This window comes from Carlito syrichta, unplaced genomic scaffold (genome assembly GCF_000164805.1).
Source record: "Carlito syrichta isolate Samal-C Ts95f unplaced genomic scaffold, Tarsius_syrichta-2.0.1 Scaffold47312, whole genome shotgun sequence".
Lineage (NCBI taxonomy): Eukaryota > Metazoa > Chordata > Mammalia > Primates > Tarsiidae > Carlito > Carlito syrichta.
Window position 1 is genome coordinate 670730 of NW_006991408.1, and position 8896 is coordinate 679625.

The following is an 8896-nucleotide window of genomic DNA, read 5'->3' on the forward strand; positions in this document are numbered from 1 at the left end:
ACAAGTCGGGCTTGGTGGCTCAGCCTGTAATCCCGCACCTTTGGGAGGCTGAGGTGAGTGGATTGCCTGAGCCCGCGGGTTCGAGACCCACCTGGGCAGCGAGACCTCATCTCTACAATAAATCAAAAAATCAGCCGGGCGTGGTAGCGCATGCCTATAATTCTGGCTACTCGGAAGGCTGAGGTGGAAGATCGTCGGAGCCCAGCAGGTCGAGGCTGCAGTGGCCGGGAGCGGCCACTGCATTCCAGTCTGGGCGACAGAGTGAGACTCCGACTCAAAAAAAAAAAAAAAACAAACTCATGTACATCTTGACATAGGTGGAACATACCTCAAAATAGTAAGAGCCAACTACAAGTAACCCACAGTCAATATATTACTAAAGAGACAGAAATTGGAAGCATTTCCCCTGAAAACCGGAACAAGACAAGGAGACCTACTCTCACACCTCCTGTTCAACATAGTTTTAGAAGTCCTAACAAGAGCAATCAGACAAGAGGAGATCAGGGGTATCCATACAGAAAAAGAGAAAGTTAAGTTATCCCTCTTTGCAGACGACATGATTCTATACCTCAATAATCAAAGAGAAAATGTCAAAAACTTCCTTGCACTGATAAAGGACTTTGGCAAAGCCTCAGGGTATAAAATAAATGTGCAAAAGAAGGTCGCATTTCTATACACCAAAAATAAACAAACAGAAATTCAAATAAAAAGCACAATCCATTTACAATAGCCACACAAAAAAATGAAATACCTTGGCATCTTCCTAACCAGAGACATGACAGACCTTTATGACAAAAACTACAAAACACAGCTCAAAAAAATCAAAGATGACACAAACAAATGGAGAAATATCCCATGTTCATGGATTATAAGAATCAACATTGTTAAGATATTCATTCTACCCAAGGCAATCTACAGATTTAACACAATATCCATTAAATTACCAGCAGCATTCTTCTCAGACCTGGAAATGACAATATAGGAATTTGTATGGAAACATAAATGAAAAGCCAAAACAATCCTCAGCAAACAAAAACAAAGTAGGAGATATATGTTCCCAGACTTTAAACTTTATTATAAAGCTACAATAATCAAAACAGCCTGGTATTGCTACAAGACAGGCATATAGACCAATGAAACAGGATAGAGATTCCAGAAGCAAAGCCTCAATTTCTCAACTAACTCATCTTTAACAAAGCCTCCACCACGAACCACTGGAGAGAGGAGTACCTATTCAGTAAATGGTGCCGGGGAAACTGAATGACCACATGCAGAAGATCAAACAAGATCCCTACCAATCACCATACACGAACATCAACTCTAAATTATCAAAGACCTAAATATAGAACTTCAAACTATAAGAACCTTAGAAAATGGAGGAGACACCCTTATGGAAATTGGAACTGGCAACCAATTCCTGATCAAAACCCCATGTGCCCATGCCATAAGAGATAAGAAAGACAAGTGGGACCTCATCAAACTGACAAGCTTCTGCAAAGCCAAAGAAATCATCAAAAGAACAGGAAGACAGCCCACAGACTGGGATGTATGTCTGACAAAGGCCTAAAACCTAGGATCTACAAGGAAGTCAAAAGTCCGGAAAAGAAAAAAACAAACAGTCCCATTACAAAGTGAGCAAAAGATATGAATAGACACTTCTCAAAAGAAGACTTACAAGCAGCCAACAGATACATGAAGAAAATGTTCAGCCTCACTAGTCATTAAAGAAATCCAAACTAAAACCACACTGAGATACCACCTAACTCCAGTCAGGATGGCCATCATCAATAACTCAAAACATAACAGATGCTGCCTCCAGGATTTGGGGAAAAGGGAACACTTCTACATTGTTGGTGGGTGTGTACATTAGTACAACCTTTGTGGAAAACAGTTTAGCGATTCCTAAGAGATCTAAAAATCGATGTTCCATACAACCCCACAATCCTTCTAATGGTAATACACCTGGAGGAACTCAAATCACTCTATGAAAAAGATACCTGCACACACATGTTTATTGCAGTATTATTCACAATAGCAAAAACATGGCACCAACCGTGCTACCCATCAAAAGTGGACTGGATTAAAAAAATGTGGCACATATACACAATGGAATATTAGGCAACCATAAAGGACACAATTATGAACTTCACAGTAACTTGGATGGACTGAAAGTCTATAATACTGAGTGATCTATCACAGAAACAAATAACTGACTATCACATGTTCCCACTCATAAGCAGACCTTGAACAATTATCGTAATACTATAATAATGGATTGGCAGTAGTAGGAAACTGCCAGGGGAGGGGGCGGGCAGGATTAGCTGTAGTGTACCTACCTGCATAATGAACATTTGTATTCCTAACCCTTAGTTAGACCCCACATCTTTTAAATTAAAACTTTAAAAAACCAGTAAAGATGAATAGACTAGTACCTTACATATCATTATTAACTCTGAAAATAAATGGTCTCAATGCCCTATTTAAAAAATATAGGCTGACAGAAAAATAAATTTTAAAAAACAACCCAAATATCTGCTGCCTTCAGAAGACCCACTGAACTCACAAAGACTCCTATAGACTCAAGGTAAAAGTGTGGGGAAAAATATTCCACCCAAATGGAAACCAAAAATGAGCAGAAATAGCTGTCTCATATCAGATAAAATACACTGTAAATTAACAACAGTAAAAACAAAAGACAAAGATGGCTATTACATGATAAAGAAATCAATCCAACAAGAAGGTATAATAATTTTAAACATATCTGCACCAGAGCCCCCAGCTTTATAAAACAAATTATAAATGGTGCTGGGAAAACTGACTGATTACATACAGAAAAGAACTGGACCCATACCTATCGCCTAAAAATTAACTAAAAATAGATCAAAGATTAAATGCAAAATCTCAAACTTTAAGAATCCTAGAAGAAAACATAGGCAACACCCTTACGCACATCGGAGTAGGCAAGGGATTTTTTTTACCAAGTCCCCAAAAGTGAATGTCATAAAAGCTTAGATAAGTGGGACCTCACAAACTGAAAACTGTTTGCACAACAAAAGAAACCATTATAAGAGTAAAGAGACAACCCAAAAAATCAGAGAAAATATTTGCAAATTATGCAGCTGGCAAAGGCCTAACATCCAGGATCTACACAGAACTCAAATGAAGTGAAAGGAAAAAAACAGCCCATTAAAAAGTGAGCAAAAGATATAAACAGGCACTACTCAAAAGAAGACACACAGCCGGGCTCAGTGGCTTAGCCTGTAATCCAGCACTTTGGGAGGCTGAGGTGAGTGGATTGCCTGAGCCCGCAGGTTCAAGACCCGCCTGGTCAACTTGGTGAGACCTCATCTCTACAATAAATCAAAAAATTAGCCGGACGTGGTAGCATGCGCCTGTAGTTCCAGCTACTTGGAAGGCTGAGGCGGAAGGATCGCTGGAGCCCAGCAGGTCGAGGCTGTGGTGGCCAGGAGCGTGCCACTGCACTCCAGTCTGGGCAACAAAGTGAGACTCCAACTCAAAAAAAAAAAAAAAAGAAGACACACAAGCAGCCAGCAGATATATGAAAAAGTACTCAGCCTCGGCCGGGCTCGGTGGCTCACCCTGTAATCCCAGCACTTTGGGAGGCCAAGGCAAGTATATTGCCTGAGCCCGCGGGTTCGAAACCCGCCCGGGCAACTTGGCAAGACCACACTGCAATATTGTCTCTACAATAAATCAAAAATTAGCTGGGCATGGTAGTGCATGCCTGTAATTCTGGATACTTGGAAGGCTGAGATGGAAGGATCACTGGAACCCAACAGGTCGAGGCTGCAGTGGCCAGGAACATGCCACTGCACTACAGTCTGGGTGACAGTGTGAGACACCAACTCAAAAAAAAAAAAAAAATGCTTAGTCTCACTAACCTTCAGAGAAATGCAAATCAAAGCTACAATGAGATATCACCTAACTCCAGTAAGGATGGCTGTCATTAGTAAGTCAATAAACAACAGGTGATCCGCAGATGGTGCAAAGGGAACACTTCTACACTGTTGGTGGGACTGCAAATTAGTTCAACTTCTATGAAAAGTAGTGTGGGGATTCCTAAAATAACTAAAAATTGGCCTTCCATATGATCAAGTAATCCCTCTCCTGGGAATATACACAGAGGAAGATAAATCATTCCACCAAAAAGACACCTGCACACACGTTTATTGCTGCACTATTCACAATAGCAAAAATGTGGAGCCAACCCTACTGTCCATTGAAAGTGGACTGGATAAAGAAAATGTGGCACATATACATGATGGAGTATTACAAACCCATGAAGAAGAACAAATTTATGGACTTTGCAACAAATTGGAAGGAGTTGGAGACCACCATACTAAGTGATCTATCACAGAAACAAAGAACTGAATACTGCATGCTCTCACTAACAAGTGGACCCTGAACAATAATCACATGAACACAAGGGAGAGCTCAGCAGTCAGTGGCTCTGCTAGGAAAGGGAGGGAGAGTGGTGTGTGGGGGGCACATGACAACACAAACGGTGCCAGGTCCACTACCAGATGAAGGAGAGGCAGTTAAAGCCCAAACTTCACCTGCATGCAGCCTACCTATGTAGTTAATCCTCAATTGTATCCCAATCTCTGAAATGAAATTTTAAAAAAGAAAAATTAAACAAAATTATACTAGAAAAATAAATAAAATTATACTCGTTTTTCTCTAAAAAAAGAGAAAGCATTACAATCATAGTGGGAGAATTCAACACTCCACTGACAAATCATCAAGGCAGAACATCAACAAAGAAACACTGAAGTTAAACAAGACTCTAAAGGAAACTGAACAAACAGACATCTATAGAACATTCTATCCCAAAACTACAGCACATGGAATATTCTCCAAGGCAGACCACATGATAGCCCACAATCAAGTCTCTATAAATTCAAAAAAACTGAAATTATATCTAGCACCTTTTCAGACCACATTGGAATAAAACTAGAAATCTGCTCCTGAATTAGGTCAATGATGAAATCAAGATGAAAATTTTTAAATTCCTTAAAATGAATTACAGCAATGAAACAAGTTATCAAAACCTTAGGACACAGCCAGAGCTGTGCTCAGATGAAAATGTATAGTGTTTAAGGTACACATTAATAACACTGAAAGATTGCATATCGACAAGCAAACATTACATCTCAAGCAACAAGAAAAATACAAACAAATCAAACCCAAAGCTAACAGAAGAAAAGAAATAAAAATCAGAGCAGAATTAAATAAAATTGAAATTTGAAAAAATACAGAGGATCAATGAAAAAGTTGTTTTTTTGAAAAGAAAAACAAAATTGATAGACCACTAGCTAGATTAATTAAGAAACAAAGAGAGAGGACTCAAATTAGTGAAAAAGAAATTACAAATGATGTGACAGAAATTCAAAGGTCATTCAAGACTATTATAAACTCCTCTATGCAAACAAACTGGACAAACTAGAGGAATGGATAAATTCTTGGAAACCAGCTGGACTCGGTGGCTCAGTCTGTAATCCCAGCACTTTGGGAGGCCGAGGCAAGTGGATTGCCCGAGCCCGCGGATTCGAGACCCGCCCTGGCAACTTGGCGAGATTTGTCTTTACAACAAATTAAAAAAAAAAAATTAGCTGGGCAGGGTAGCACGTGCCTGTAGTTCCAGCTACTTGAAAGGCTGAGGCAGAAGGATCGTCGGAGCCCAGCAGGTAGAGGCTGCGGTGGCAGGAGTGTGCCACTGCACTCCAGTCTGGGCGACGGAGCGAGAGCCCAACTCAAAAAAAAAAAAATTATTGGAAACCTACAGATCCCCAATCTTGAATCAGAAAGAAACAGAAACTGTGAACAGACCAATAATGATTAGCAAGATTGGAAGAGTAATTAAATGTCTCTCTGTTAAAAAAAAGCCCAAGACCTGATGAACTCACAGCTGAATTCTACCAGACCTTCAAAGAAGAAATGGTACCAATTTTACTGAAGCTATTCCACAATATTGAAGAGAAGAGAATCCTCCCTAACTCATTCTACAAAGCCAGTATCACTCTGATACCAAAGCCAGGAAGAGACAACAAAAAAAGAAAACAACAGACCAGTATCCTTCATGAACATAGGCACAAAGATCCTCAACAACATATTAGCAAATTGATTACAACAGCACATAACAAAAAAAAAATACACCACAACCAAGTGGGTTTTATCCCTGCAAAGGTGGTTCAACATACACAAGTCAATAAACATGATCCACTACATAAACAGAATCAAAAACAAAAATTGTATGATCATTTCAATAGCTACAGAAAAGCATTTGATAAAATCCAACATCTCTTCATGATTAAAAACCCTCAGCAAAACAGGTAGGCATAGAGGAAACATTCTTCAAAATAATAAAAGCTATAAACCCACAGCCAATGTCATTCTGAACAGAGAAAAGTTGAATATATTCCCCCCTCAGAACTGGAACAAGGCAAGGATGCCCACCTTCGCCACTCCTATTTAACATAATACTGAAAGTCCTAGCCAGAACAATCAGGCAAGAAAAAAAAATAAAGGGTGTCCAAATTGGAAAAGAAGAAATCAAATTATCTCTATATGCCAATGCTATGATCTTACACCTAGAAAACCCTAAAGACCTCTCCAAAAGACTACTGGACTTGATAAATGAATTGGTAAAATTTCAGGACACAAAATCAACACACACAAATCAGCAGCACTGCTATACAACAACAGCAACCAAGCTGAGAATCAAATCAAAAACTCAATTCCAACTACAATAACAGCCAAAAAAGCTAAAATAACTAGGAATGTATTTAACCACGGAGGGGGGAAATCTCTACCAGGTGAACTACAAAACTCTGAGAAAGGAAATTGCAGAGGATACAAATACAGAAACATCTCATGGTCATGAATTGGAAGAATCAACAGTATTAAAATGATTATATTACCCAATATAATCTAAAGATTCAATGCAATCCCTATCAAATTATCAATATCATTTTTCACAGAATTAGAAAAACAATCCTAAAATTAACATGGAACCAAAAAAAAAAGCCAGAATAGCCAAAGCAATCCTAAGCAAAAAGAACAAAGCTGAAGGCATCACATTACCTGACTTCAAATCATACTACAAGTTTATAGTAACCAAAACAGCATGGTACTGGTACAAGAGCAGATACACTGACCAATGAACTAGAATAAAGAATCCAGAAATAAACCCAAATACCTACAACCAACTGATCTTTGACAAAGCAGACAAAAACATATACAGAGGAAAAGATATCCTATCAAATAAATGGTACTGAGTAAATTGGATAGCTACATACAGAAAAATGAATCTTCTCCCCATATACAAAAATTAACTCAAGATGGTTTAAAGATTTAAAGGTCAGACCTGAAACCATAAAAATTCTAGAAGAAAACCTAGGAAAAACTCTTCTACACATCAGCCTAGGCAAAGAATTTATGGTTAAAACTCCAAAAGCAAATACAACTAAAACAAAGTAAATAAGTGGGACTTCATTAAACTAAAAAGCTTCTGCAAAGGAAATCATCAACAGAGCAAACAGGCAACCTACAGAATGGGAGAAGATATTCGCAAACCCTATATCTGACAAAGGACTAATCTCCAGAATCTACAAAGTACTCAAATCAGCAAGAAAAAAAACAAATAACCCACTAAAAAGGGCAAAAGACATGAGCAGACATGTCTGAAAAGAAGATATACAAATGGCCAACAAACATACAAAAAATGTTTAAATCATTCATCATCAGGGAAATGCAAACTAAAACCACAATGACATACCACCTTACACCAGTCAAAATAGCCATTGTTTAAAAACCAAAAAACAATAGATGCTGTTGCAGATGTGGAGAAAGGGGAACATATATACATTCTTACAACAGATAGAATGGCCATTATTTTAAAAAATAAAAATATTAGATGCTGATGAGAATGCAATAGAAAGGGAATGCTTATACAGTGTTGGTGGGGATGTAAATTAGTACAACCTCTATGGAAAGTAGTATGGAGGTTGTTACTCAAAGAACTAAAAGTAGATCTACCATTTGGTCCAGGAATCCCACTAATAAGTAACTACCCTAAGGGACAGGAGTTGCTATATAAAAAAGACACCTGCACCCGCATGTTCATCACAGCACAATTCACAATTGCAAAGATGTAGAATCAACCTAAAATGCCCAACAACTGATCAGTGGATAATGAAAATGTGGTATACATACATTATGGAATACTATGCAGCCATAGAAAAGAATGAAAAAAAGAATGTCCTTTGTAACAACATTGATGAAGCTGAAGATCATCATCCTAAGTGAACTGACTCAGAAACAGAAAATCAAACACCTGATGTTCTCACCCATATGAGGGAGCTAAATGGTCACAAAAACGGAAATAATAGACACTGGGACACCAATAAGGGGCAGGGTAAGAAGGTTAGGGCTCGGAAACTACCTATGGGGCACAATGTTCACTATCTGAGGATGGATCACCTAAGATCCAATCCCCACCACTGCACATTATGTCCACATTGTAAAGACACATGTGTACCCCCAAATCTAAAATTTAAAAGTATAATAAAGTAACTTAATTAGGAAGAATTATAACACTCTAAAGTTTTATCTACTGTATATACTTTCCATACAATACCTAATAACTTCATAAACTGATACTTCAGTTGTTAAATCTATAACAGCTAAGCAATTAGGTTGAGGGCTTATAGAAATAAACAAAATTTGAGGCATGTTTCAAAAGCGGCTACACAAAAGATAAGATTGGCATCCACTGGGCTCGGTGGCTCAGCCTGCAATCCCGTGCCTTGGGAGGCTGAGGTGAGTGGACTGCCTGAGCCCACGGGTTCGAGACCCGCCTGGGCAACTTGGCAAG